At 40.5% G+C, this 13,828-nt stretch overlaps 1 long non-coding RNA gene across 8 annotated transcripts in view; it reads left to right on the top strand.

Annotated features, from left to right (window-relative positions):
* Positions 1–13,828, top strand: part of LOC147355457 (uncharacterized) — a 71,911-nt gene that overhangs the window by 15,253 nt on the left and 42,830 nt on the right. For 2 of the 8 annotated variants that reach the window (XR_015144518.1, XR_015144522.1), the window contains one exon: positions 13,454–13,528. The exons of 5 other annotated variants lie outside the window; for them this stretch is intronic. This is a non-coding gene — a long non-coding RNA (uncharacterized LOC147355457). Of the gene's footprint in view, positions 1–7,447; positions 8,783–13,453; positions 13,529–13,828 lie in introns of those variants that run through there. One more of the 8 variants, XR_015144521.1, reaches the window with a different exon arrangement.

Below are 13,828 nucleotides of genomic sequence, written 5' to 3'. Positions count from 1 at the left end.
TGACAGACTTTATTTTCTTGGGCTCTAAAATCACTGCAGATGGTGACTGCAACCACGAAATTAGAAGATGCTTGCTCCTTGGAAGAAAAGCTATGACAAGCCTAGACAATGTATTAAAAAGCAGAGACATTACTTTGCAGACAAAGGTCCATCTAGTTAAAGCTATGGTTTTTCCAGTAGTCATGTATGGATGTGAGAGCTGGACCATAAAGAAGGCTAAGTGCTGAAGAATTGATGCTTTTGAATTGTGGTGTTGGAGAAGACTCTTGAGAGTCCCTTGGACAGCAAGGAGATCAAACCAGTCAATCCTAAAGGAAATCAACCCTGAATATTCACTGGAAGGACTGATGCAGCAGCTCCAATACTTTGGCCACCTGATGCTAAAAGCTGACTCACTGGAAAAAACCCTGATGCTGGGAAAGATTGAAGGCAGGAGGAGAAGGGGATGACAGAGGACAAGATGGTTGAATGTCATCACTAACTAAATGGACATGAGTATGAGCAAGCTCTGGAAGATAGTGAAGAACAGGGAAGCCTGGTGTGCTGCAGTCCTTGGGGTCGCAAAGAGTTGGACATGACTGAGCTACTGAACAACAACAACAACAATAATAAAATAGATAACTAATGAGAACCTACTGTATAGTTCAGCATTGAACCTACTCAGTGCTCTGTGATGAACTAAATGGGAAGGAAATCTAAAGAAGAGGAGATATATGCATACATATAGTTGATTCACTTTGCTTTACAGTAGAAACTAATACAACATTGTAAAGCAACTATACTTCAGTAAAAAATTTTTAAATAAAATAAATTTCTCTTTCTGGTAATTCATTATTACTGTACAGAAATTCAACAGATTCCTGTTTATTGATTTCTTATCCTTCAACTTTACAGAACTGATTTATTCTAATCATTTTTTGGTGGAGGCTTTAGGGTTTTCTATATATAATAATATCATGTCATCTGCAAATAGTGACAGCACAGCCCCTCCTTCCAGAGGAACCACTATCCAGACTTTTTATGATAATCATTCCTTTCCTTTGCTTTCTAGTGAGTTTTACTTGCTAATTGTACATCTGTAAATAATACCATTTTGTTTACTTGTTTTTGAATTTTACATCAATGGAATTATACAGTGTGAATTATTTTGTGTCTGGCTTCTTTTCACTTAGCATTTTGTCTTTGTAGTTCATCCATGTTGATACTTATAGCTTAGGTAATTCATTTGCTTTGATGTATTATATTCCATTGTGTGAATATATAACATACCTGAGTCATGTACTGGTACCTTGACTGCTGTGGGGGTAGAAAGTATTACAGGGTAGGGGCCCTTCCATGTGGGCTGGAGACCTTGGGGACGCCCAACTCCAGTCTAGGAGGTTGACCTGCCTCAACCTGCCTAGGAATCTGGTCCTCAAAAGGTTGTCATGCCTCAACCTGCTCAGGGATCCGCCAGTCCAGGGGTCCCAGAAGGTTGACATGCCTCGACTTGCCCAGGGACCCAATTCTCGGGAGGCTGACCTGCCTTGACCTGCCTGGGAATTCGATCTCCAGGAGGCTGTCACTCCTCAGCTTGCCTGGGGATCTGCATCCTGACCCAGGGACACCTGGCTCTCAGGTTGCAACAGAATTGGGTAGGATAAGTTTCAAAAAGACTCACCACCCATGGAAATTGAAGGAGACCTATTAGTTTTTTTTTCTTTTTTCTTTTCCTCCCTGTCATCACTGTCTTTCCTATGGTAAATAACCAATCCACTTCCTGACAGACGTCCTTGAGATGCATCCTAGATAACTGGAAGCTGTTTGATCCTCTAACTCTAGGAGAAGTTGCTTAAAATTCTTTTGTGCCACTGTGTGGCCACGGTATCCTCTGGAGAAAAAGGAACACTAGCCTGAGGATGGGAGTTTAAATTACAATACCATCCTGCAGCTAGACTTATTCTGTAAAAGACAAGGGAAATGGACAGACTTATGTCCAAATTTTCTTCTGACTAAGAGATATGAAGGAACTCTGGCCTAAGTATGGGATTGTTGTATGCCCTTAAAGTGAGCCTACTAGACAAATGGTATTAGGCACAGACAACCAAGAGAAGGTACCTGCCTGTGAAGGCTCACCTCCCATGGCTCCCGAGTTGCCTGGTGCTCCTTCCTTGTATCCAAACCATACCACCATATCTAGGAGCACCCCCTTTACAAAAGTGAACTCGAGTAAGTCCCTTAGTCGAAACTGGGGGAGTATTTGAACTAACCTGGGTCCATAAGCCCTTCTCCCTCTTAGGACTAAGACAGATCAAACAAGACCTGGGAAGCTATACAGATGACCCAGGCAAATATATAGATACATTCCAACACATTACCTTGGCCTTTGACTTGATGTGGAAGGACATTATGGTCATATTTAGTCAAACTTTATCTGACCCTGAGAATGCTAGGGTCTTAAAGGAAGCCCAAAGGTATGCTATGGGGCTTCACATGTCAAACGATAAATACCCAGTAGGGGAAACTGCAGTCCCCTCCTCAGATCCTAATTGGAATTATAATGACCCTGAGCACATCTGGGAAAGGGAACATTTTCTGATCTGTGTGAAGGCAGGACTGAAAGGAGCCCAGCAAAAAGTAATCAGCTATGCCCGGGTCTCAGCAATAACTCAGGAGCCCAGTGAGAACCCCATTGCCTTTCTGGAAAGGCTAAAAGAGTCCCTCCAGTGATTACTAGAAAGATCCTGCAGAGGAACAGGCCTCCAAACGACTATAAGGCAGGTGGTCTCCTCTTGTCCCACTTGCCAATTAAACAACCCCCAAGGAGCTTGAAGACCTCAGCCTGTCCAACGACGTGGGACCTACCCAGGAGAGGACTGGCAGATGGACTTCACCCAGATGCCAGTTTCTCAAGGGTAAAAATACCTATTAGTTATGAGAGGTACATTCACAGGATGGATTGGAAGATTTTCCACCCAGACTGAGAAGGCTGAGAAGGTGGTAAAAAAACTGCTCCATGAAATCATTCTGAGATTTGGTCTGCCCAGGTCATTACAAAGTGACAATGGGACGTCATTTACTTCTAAGGTCACCCAAGGAGTCTCTAAAGCATTGGGCGTTACTTATTATCTCCATTGTGCCTGGAGGCCTCAGTCTTCAGGAAAAGTAGAAACAACCAATTCTTAAAATCAGTGATAAAAAGATAACCCAGGAGACCTCCATGGGGATGGAAGGAGGCTTTACCAGTAGCTCTCCTCTGCACCCACATTGCCCCTAAGGAACGTGTTGGTCTTAGTCCTTATGAGATGCTATATGGGAGATCTTTTGTTTGTGTCAATGACCTCTTCCTAGATCCAGAGGCTCAGACCCTCCGGTCTTATACCATGGCCATTGGGCAATTCCAACAGGATATATGCTTGTGGGGTGTCAACCAGGACCCAAAAGATTCTAAAGAGTCACCACTATATGCTCCAGGGACTCAAGTCCTAATTGAAGTCTGGAAAGATGGGTCCCCAAAGGCTCAACTCCAGCCCACATGGAAGGGCCTCTATCCTGTAATACTTTCTACTCCCACAGCAGTCAAGGTACCAGGACATGACTCCTGGATTCACTACTCATGAGTCAAGCTGTGGAAGAAAACAGAAGAGGACACTCAATACACCTGTGAGCCCCTGGGGGATGTCAGATACCTATTCAGAACTACAAATGAGTGCCATTCTAATGAACACCCCCAAAATTAAGTTTCTGGGGATAAGATTTCTCAGGACAGCTCTAAAGAGCCAACATAGCTTGGCAGAGGTTGTACTCCAAAACAGACAGGAGATAGATCTCCTGATCCCTTGACAAGGAGGGACTTGAGCCATCTTGAGTGAGAGGTATTATTTCTGGGTAAATACCTCCAGCTAAGTTAAAGTCTCACAGTCCTCAAGAAAAACATTCAGACCCTACAGGATCTCAAAGAACAAGCTGGAGAGTTCTCAGGGTGGCTACAATCTCTCTTTGGGGGATCCTCCTGGTGATGGGAAATTTGGAGTTGGCTAATGCCCCATGTCCAAGGCCAGAGAAGCCCCAGAAAGATGGTAGGCGCTGGAACAGTGGCTGCGTAGTTCTGGAGACTGTGAGGAGATACACCACGTCCAAGGGCAAAGGAGAAGCCCCAGCTAGACAAGGGCAGACAGACTGAAAACCACAATCACAGAAAACTAACCAATCTGATCACATGAATCACAGCTTTGGTCCTAACTCAATTAAACTATGAGCCATGCCATGTAGGGCCATTCAAGACAGACAGGTCATGGTGTAGAGTTCTGACAAAATGTGGTCCACTGGAGAAGAGAATGGCAAACCACTTCGGTATTCTTGCCTTGAGAACCCCATGAACCATATGAAAAGGCAAAAAGATAGGGCATTGAAAGATGAACTCCCAAGGTCAGCAGGTGCCCAATTGCTACTGGAGATCAGTGGAGAAATAACTCCAGAAAGAATGAGGAGATGGAGCTAAAGCAAAAACAACACCCGGTTGTGGGTGTGAATGGTATTGGAAGTAAAGTCTGATGATGTGAAGAACAATATTGCATAGGAACCTGGAATGTTAGGTCCATGAATCAAGGTAAATTGGAAGTGGTCAAACAGGAGATGACAAGAGTGAACATCAACATTTTAGGAATCAGCGAACTAAAATGGACTGGAATGGGTGAATTTAACTCAGATAACCATTATATCAATCACTGTGGGCAAGAATCCCTTAGAAGAAATGGCGTAGCCATCATAGTCAACAAAAGAGTCTGAAATACAGTACTTGGATGCAGTCTCAAAAATGACAGAATGATCTCTGTTCGTTTTCAAGGCAAACCATTCAATATCACCATAATCCAAATCTATGCCCCAACCAATAACACTGAAAAAGCTGAAGTTGAACAGTTCTATGAAGACTTACAAAACATTCTAGAACTAACACCCCAAAAAGATGTCCTTTTCATTATAGGGGACTGGAATGCAAAAGTAGGAAGTCAAGAAACACCTGGAGTAACAGGCAAATTTGGCCTTGGAATATGGAATGAAGCAGGGCAAAGATTAATAGATTTTTGCCAAGAAAATGCACTGATCATAGCAAACACCCTCTTCCAACAACACAAGAGAAGACTCTACACATGGACATCACCAGATGGTCAATATCGAAATCAGATTGATTATATTCTTTGCAGCCAAAGATGGAGAAGCTCTATACAGTCAGCAAAAACAAGACAGGGAGCTGACTGTGGCTCGGATCATGAACTCTTTATTGCCAAATTCGGACTTAAATTGAAGAAAGTAGGGAAAACCACTAGACCATTCAGGTATGACCTAAATCAAATCCTTTACGATTATACAGTAGAAGTGAGAAATAGATTTAAGGGATTAGATTTGATAGACAGAGTGCCTGAAGAACTATGGATGGAAGTTTGTGACATTGTACAGGAAACAGGGATCAAGACCATCCCAAGAAAAAGAAATGCAAAAAGGCCAAGAGGTTGTCTGAGGAGGCCTTACAAAGAGCTATGAAAAGAAGAGAAGCGAAAGGCAAAGGGGAAAGGGAAAGATATACCCATTTGAATGCAGAGTTCCAAAGAATAGCAAGGAGAGATAAGAAAGCCTTCCTGAGCAATCAATGCAAAGAAATAGAGGAAAACAATAGTATTGGAAAAACTAGAGATCTCTTCAAGAAAATTAGAGATACTAAGGGAACATTTCATGCAAAGATGGGCACAATAAAGGACTGAAATGGCATGAACCTAACAGAAGCAGAAGATATTAAGAAGAGGTGGCAAGAATACACAAAACTATACAAAAAAGATCTTCATGACCCAGATAATCACGATGGTGTGATCACTCACCTAGAGTCAGACATCCTGGAATTTGAAGTCAAGTGGGCCTTAGGAAGCATCACTACGAACAAAGTTAGTGGAGATGATGGATTTTCAGTTGCGCTATTTCAAATGCTAAAAGATGATGTTGTGAAAGTCCTGCACTCAATATGCCAGCAAATTTGGAAAACTCAGCAGTGGCCACAGGACTGGAAAAGGTCAGTTTTCATTCCAGTCCCAATGAAAGGCAATGCCAAAGAATGCTCAAACTACCACACAATTGCACTCATCTCACACACTGGTAAAGTAATTCTCAAAATTTCTCCAAGCCAGGCTTCAACAGTACATGAACCATGAACTTCCAGATGTTCAAGCTGGATTTAGAAAAGGCAGAGGAACCAGAGATCTAATTGCCAACATCCATTGGATCATCGAAAAAGTAAGAGAGTTCCAGAAAAACATCTATTTCTGCTTTATTGACCACACCAAAGCCTTTGATTGTGTGGATCACAACAAACTGTGGAAAATTCTTCAAGAGATGGGAATACCAGACCACCTGACCTGCCTGTTGAGAAATCTGTATGCAGGTAAGGAAGCAACAGTTAGAACTGGACAGGAAACAGCAGACTGGTTGCAAATCGGGAAAGGAGTATGTCAAGGCTGTATATTGTCACCCTGCTTATTTAACTGATATGCAGAGTACATCATGAGAAATGCTGGGCTACATGAAGCACAAGCTGGAATCAAGATTGCTGGGAGAAATATCAATAACCTCAGATATGCAGATGACACCACCCTTATAGCAGAAAGTGAAGAAGAACTAAAGAGACTCTTGATGAAAGTGAAAGAGGAGAGTGAAAAAGCTTAAAACTCAACATTCAGAAAACTAAGATCATGGCATCTGGTCCCATCACTTCATGGCAAATAGATGGGGAGACAATGCAAACAGTGACAGACTTTATTTTTTGGTCTCTAAAATCACTTCAGATGGTAACTGCAGCCATGAAATTAAAAAACGCTTGCTCCTTGGAAGAAAAGTTATGACCAACCTAGACAGCATATTAAAAAGTGGAGACATTACTTTGCCAACAAGGTCCATCTAGTCAAAGCTATGGTTTTTCCAGTAGTCATGTATGGATGTGAGAGTTGGACCATAAAGAAAGGTGAGCACTGAAGAATTGATGCTTTTGAACTGTGGTGTTGGAGAAGACTCTTGAGAGTCCCTTGGACTGCAAGGAGATCCAACCAGTCCATCCTAAAGGAGATGAGTCCTGAATATTCATTGGAAGGACTGATGCTGAAGCTGAAACTCCAATACTTTGGCCACCTGATGCAAAGAGCTGACTCATTTGAAAAAACCCTGATTCTGGGAAAGATTGAAGGTGGGAGGAGAAGGGGATGACAGGATGAGATGGTTGGATGGTATCACCAACTCAATGGACATGAGCTTGAGTTGGTGATGAACAGGGAGGCCTGGCATGCTGTAGTCCATGGGGTCGCAAAGAGTTAGACACAACTGAGCAACTGAACTGAATGCCCCTACTAGTCCCCGTCATCACATATTGATGCTGCTTATGATTGTTCCATATATTATTAACTGTCTACCCCATTTTGTCTCTGTCCAGGTCAACAAGCTACAACATGCAGTGACAGTTCAACAAGGATATATAAACCTATAGTGCACCAGAGAAAATATCACTCACCCTTAGATGGACACTGCTATAAGGACTCTGAGGCCTGAGACTAGCAAGAGGGGGAGGCCCAGTGCCCCTCACTGTCCCAGTTCAGCAGGAAGTAGCCAGAAAGACCTCAACGCCCCTATTCCCAAAGAATTGGGCCTCCCATCTCTTGAGGGGGGAATGTTGGTAGTTAGAATAGGAAAAAGGATTCCAGAATGGCAGTGGCTAAAAGAAAAGGAAGGCAAAAGCCCACAAAACTAGAACAAAGGAAAGTCCAAGGACCAGAGTGGGGGCCTCAGGTAAAACAAACAGCATTCCTGGCTAGCCCAGTTTACACAGGGCAGGTCCAGGGGGAGGAGAAAAAATGTATAAAAAGAGAAGCCACAATTGGGCTGGGGGCCTCTCTTCTCTTCGCGTCTTTTGGGTCGGCATGCCCTCATGCCTCATGCCTCGAGAATGTATTTTCCTTTACTTTCTAAATAAAACTGAGCTGTAACATAAAGCTGTAACACTAGTCTGTCCAAGGGCTGTAACGCTGGTCTGTCTGTCCCTTCAAATTTTTGCTGTGACGAGACAGACTGAGGAAATTACAAACTCCCCCAACATACCTATTTGTCTGGAAATGGTTGTTTCTAGGTTTTAGTTAACAAATCATGCTGTTATGAACAATCCATTCTGGTAGACATTAACACACATTTCTGTAGGATATACACATAGGGAATTGCCAGGTACATAAAACTGCTGGCTTCTCTGATTATTCCTGAAGATAGATTCCTAGCAGTTAAATTAATGGATCAGAAGTTCTACACTTGGAAGAGGATTCAGGACCTCTGTGAATTTACTCCATAATCAGCAAGATAGCCTTTATCCTAGTTTAATTCTTATTTTTTTTAATTTAAATTTACTTTTAATTGGGAAGATAATTGCTTTACAATGTGTTGGTTTCTGCCATACAATGACATGAAGCAGCTATTAAGTATAATATATATTCTCTTGAGCTCCCCCACCCCCACAAGTTTAATTCTTCTACAGTGTAAACTAGCTACACTTTGTTCAGTGTGGGAACAAACTATAGAATCAGTAAGCAATTTCCTTGTTGTTTTCCTAAAGTTTATATGGAACTGTATTTCTTTCATGCAGTCTAATGCTTTACAATTCATATGGGTTTGTGTAGTGATTATGGCTGATTGACTGGAAAGCTTAGAACTGTTGAACCTCATTGTATAGAAACATCAATTAACCATGATCAAATTAATAAAGACATTGATTCAGTGTGCTTTATTTCAGGATTCACTTTCCAGAGCTTAAATTCAGTCAACTGAATGTTTTAATATATGTGCTTCTATGTTGTTTTCACTTTAGCAAATGTGAAATGTGTTTGTTCATTCACCTGTTTTGTGCAGGGCTGAATCCTAATCAATGCCTAAAATCTTGCCTTGGCTGTGGTGGATGTTCAGTAACTGTGTGTTGGAATAGTGTTGGATTAACACATTATTTGGGGTTCCCCAGTAGCTCAGCAGGAGAGAATCTGCCTGCAGTGCAGGAAACGCAGGAGATTTGAGTTTGTTCCCTGGGTTGGGATGATCCCATAGAGGAGGAAATGGCAACCCACTCCAGTATTCTTGCCTGGAGAACCCTATGGACAGGGGAGCCTGATGTATTATTGTCCAGTTCAGTTCAGTTCAGTAGCTCAGTCGTGTCTGACTCTTTTCAACCCCATGGACTGTAGCATGCCAGGCTTCCCTGTCCATCACCAACTCCCAGAGCTTACTCAAACTCATGTTTATCGAGTCAATGATGCCATCCAACCATCTCATTCTCTGTCATCCCCTTCTCCTCTGGCTGTCAATCTTTCCCAGCATCAGGATCTTCCAATGAGTCAGTTCTTCACATCAGGTGGCAAAAATATTGGAGTTTCAGCTTCAACATCAGTCCTTCCAATGAATATTCAGGGTTGATTTCCTTTAGGATGGACTGGTTGGATCTCCTTGCAGTCCAAGGGACTCTCAAGAGTCTTTTCCAACACCACAGTTCAAAAGCATCAATTCTTCGGTGTTCAGCTTTCTTTATAGTCCAACTCTCACATCCATATATAACTATTGGAAAAACCATAGCTTTGATTAGATGGACCTTTGTTGGCAAAGTAATGTCTCTGCTTTTTAATATGCTAAGTTGGTCATAACTTTTCTTCCAAGGAGCAAGCGTCTTTTAATTTCATGGCTGCAGTCACCATCTGCAGTGATTTTGGAGCCCCCCAAAATAAAGTCTGTCACTGTTTGCATTGTTTCCCCATATATTTGCCATGAAGTGATGGGACTGAAGCCATGATCTTAGTTTTTTGAACATTATGTTTTAAGCCAGCTTTTTCACTCTTCTCTTTCACTTTTATCAAGAGTCTCTTTAGTTCTTCTTCACTTTCTGCTATAAGGGTGGTGTCATCTGCATATCTGAGGTTATTGATATTTCTCCCGGCAATCTTGATTCCAGCTTGTGCTTCATGTAGCCCAGCATTTCTCATGATGTACTCTGCATATAAGTCAAATAAGCAGGGTGACAATATTCAGCCTTGACGTACTCCTTTCCTGACTTCGAACCAGTCTGTTTTTCCATGTCCAGTTCTAACTGTGGCTTCTTGACCTGCCTACAGATTTCTCAAGAGGCAGGTCAGGTGGTCTGGTATTCCCATCTCTTGAAGAATTTTCCACAGTTTGTTGTGATCCACACAATCAAAGGCTTTGGTGTAGTCAATAAAGCAGATGTTTTTCTGGAACTCTCATGCTTTTTTGATGATCCAACGGATGTTGGCAATTTGATCTCTCGTTCCTCTCTGGCCATTACATTCCCATGCCATTACAGTCTATGGGGTCATAGAGTTGGACATGACTGAGTACACATATACACACCACATTATTTGAAATTGTTGCCTTTTTGTATTTTTGCTCTTCCTTAGTATGTTAAGTGTATTAATGATTATGATCATTTTGACTTTACAAAGCACCTTCTCTTCCCCTTAGGAGCTGTGAGGTGACAGGTTATTTTGATTCTTTTTGATTTGGAATAATTATTTTGACATTTAAATGAGCCTCTGTCTGAATGTGCCCAAATTTTCATTTCTATCTTTTTAAACTTTCCTGCTCCTCAGAATTTTCAGGCTTATAAGACTGCAGGTAATTAATAATCTCCATCACTGCATCCCAGATAGACATGGGAGTTTCCAGAAAGGAAGCAGAAACAAGTTTAAATAGAATAACACTTAGCAGTGAGATAACATGTTATACCTGAAAGCCTTCGCAGACATTACCTAATCGATTTTCCAACACATTGGAGAAGTAGGAAATGGGTTTTTATTATATTTTAATGCTGAGAAAGTGAGATATGCCTTTAATCTCTTAACTCTTCCTGAGAAGTGGACATTCACAACTTTCTTTGTTTAAAATCATAAAGACATTTTTTTGCAGCCAGGTTTACATGATAGATTTCTGTCTTTTTAAGCTTAATCTTTTAAGAGACTCATCCCTTGACCTTCCATTTTTCTGAGAAGGAGGCAGCTGTGTCAACTTCAAAGCTTATTGATTTCATTTTCACAAAGCCATCACACTAGGCAGTTTCCAGAAGCAGTAAGCTCCTTTTGCTCCTTCACCATCCTTGGAGAAACAAGAGAATAGAGCAGATGCCAACTCAGAACACAAAGTAACATCTAATTCCCCCTGAAGGATGGTCTGGTGGTGGGTAGAGTTAGTTTGTCCCATGTGTTTGAAGGCCAGATTGCTTACGTGAGTTACTTATGTTCATCTAGTTAGGAAAGGAGTCTAGTCATAGGTGATCCCTTTCCCAATATTTTTTGGTTCTTAACCTTTTTTCCTTCAAGACGTATGTTTACTTTGCCCAGAGGTCTAGCTCTAATACCTTTTCTCTTCTAGTCAAGAAAATATAGTGAGTAAATATTTTTAATTTTGTTACTACTTAAATTTTTTGAAGAAATGAAATATTTACTTCATTACTTTATTAGTAATAACAAATGATTTGCAACATATCTCACAACTAATTATGACCAAATGGTATGTTCATAGTTACAACTTTACATAAGATTTTTTAAATTAACTTTTTCAAAATAGTAAGTAGACATTGTTATCTTTTTCAGTATATTTTATTTCTTCAACAAAAACAAACAAACCCAACAGTCTTCCTCTCACTTGCTTACATCAGGTATAGTTCTTTTTATTTTTTTCACTGTTGATTTTCTTTAAGTCATTTTTGTCTATTGTGAGCCAAGCCCTTTCTGAATCCTAGAGAAGTGGCAAGAGGTGAGCCACCCTTACCTTGAATAGCCTACAATCAAGCACAAGTGATTGTTTTGAGGAAACAACTTGTACTGGGAAAATCACTTAACCTCTCCAAAGTTCAGTTTCCTCATCTAAATAGTGGATTAATAATACCTGCTTAAAAGGTATCATTATGAGGACTTAAGGAAATAATTCACATGATAGCACTTAATACTGGCACAAGGTACACACTCAGAGACTATTTATTCAGTTTACTTCTGGAGAACCATGCAAGACACTATCATTAGATTATTAAATTATAATATGAAGGCTATTTTAAAAATATGAATTGAGAGACATAAGCAAGAACTGAGAGCTAGAATTTATTAGGAAAGGATCTGTGGAGGATATGAGGTTTGAGGAGGCTCAGAGCTTAAATGATGAAGCTGTAGGTATTATCAGGGTAAGGAATGGATTGGCTCTGATTTGGAGAAAGAGTTTGGACTCCCCTACTTAAGTTTCATCAGCTTTTTATGCCAACATTGTATCTGCATTGATTCCCAAGTGACTTCACAGAAAATAATTCTGTATTCTGTGGTAAAACCCTGAGCTAATCCTTGTTAGTGTTACTGCTATTTTCATGGCAACCATCAGATGACATATAATCTTAGTGAGACAAGATGTGAGAAGTATTTTCATCAACAAATGCCCAAATTTACTGGTGGAATGTCCCATGGGAGATAACCTTATCACTTAGCTGCTGTCCCCCAAATCTAAACCCTGCTCTTCTACATTTCTGTGTTTGAACATTTAGGAGATATTTTTAAGAAAAAAAAATCTTGCCATGGATTTTCTCCCATAATGGAATATCATTACGCTTGAATTCTGTTTGAATAGTTTTTGAAAATTGGACATAAGTGATAAGATAAATCTGAGAGGTGGGAAAGGCTTTATATTTCATTTATAAATATTTCTGTGACTATTGATAAAGTTTTGTAACTACTGGTAATAGGTATGAAGGTAAAATTGACCTGATCATCTTTTGTTGATTTTACTGAAAGATTTAAAACTAAAATTCTTAATATTTAAATATAAAAATTTCTTGCTGAAAACTGAACTCACTGTGTAATATGGGGGGTTTTATAGAATTTATTTTGTTTTCTGTGACATTTAAGGAATATTTTATAGAGGATTTGTAAATGGACTTGATGTGGGTAGAAGGGGAAAAAGGAGAAGTCTGGGATAATTCCTTTGTGCAGGGCTAAAACTCCTAAGAATGGAGTTGCCATTTCCTAAAGGGAAGAGGCCGGAGAAACATGTTTGGGTGGAGGTCCTAGAACCAAGAGTTCCGCTTTTGTACGTGTTGAGTTTGAGATGCACATCAGCTATCCACCTGGACTTTTTGAGTAGGCAGTTGGAGGAGCCAGAAGTCAGAGCTGGGGATAAATTACAAAAGCAGTCTGAAAGCATTCAGGAAGAAGTGCCCACAGGAGACCTGGTTGTTGCTGGTAAACCTACCCAAGGTAGTTATGAGGAGGAGTCTTTTCCCTTGGGTGTGGTTGTAGAGTGGCATTTTCATTGGCTTTTGGATCAGACCTGTATTTGAATACTAGCTCTAATTTACTAATTAAGTGACTTCAACCATGTGAGTTAATCTCATTTAGCTTCACTTTCTTCACCTATAAAACAGGTTAACAGGACATATCCCATACCATTGTTAAGATAAAATGAAATAACATGTTTCTTAGAGCAGTGGTTGGATGTGGTAAGTGCTTTAAAAGTATTCATTATCTTCTTTTTCTTCAGATTTAGTTTGTTGCATTCAATCCAAACTAACAAAGCATGAGCTTCTCTTCCAAAATAAAATAAACCTGAATTTAAAGTCTACTCTCACACATACTTTTGGGGGTGCCTACTTAATGATAAGCTCCAAAAAGGATTTGATTCAAATCTATTTCCTATCAATCAATAATGACTTTATAAAATAAAGGATTTTTGTGCAGATCCTCTGCAACTTGGCCTCATTAGGGTTGTCATTCTCTCCATCAATCTCTGTGCCAAATTT

The sequence above is a fragment of the Bos grunniens genome, chromosome 17, assembly GCF_055505025.1.
Source record: "Bos grunniens cultivar Pamir isolate PY7600 chromosome 17, Bosgru_T2T1.0, whole genome shotgun sequence".
NCBI classification, from domain to species: Eukaryota; Metazoa; Chordata; class Mammalia; order Artiodactyla; family Bovidae; genus Bos; species Bos grunniens.
Note: the sequence above shows the minus strand (reverse complement) of the source record. Positions and strands in the feature narration are given on the sequence as shown.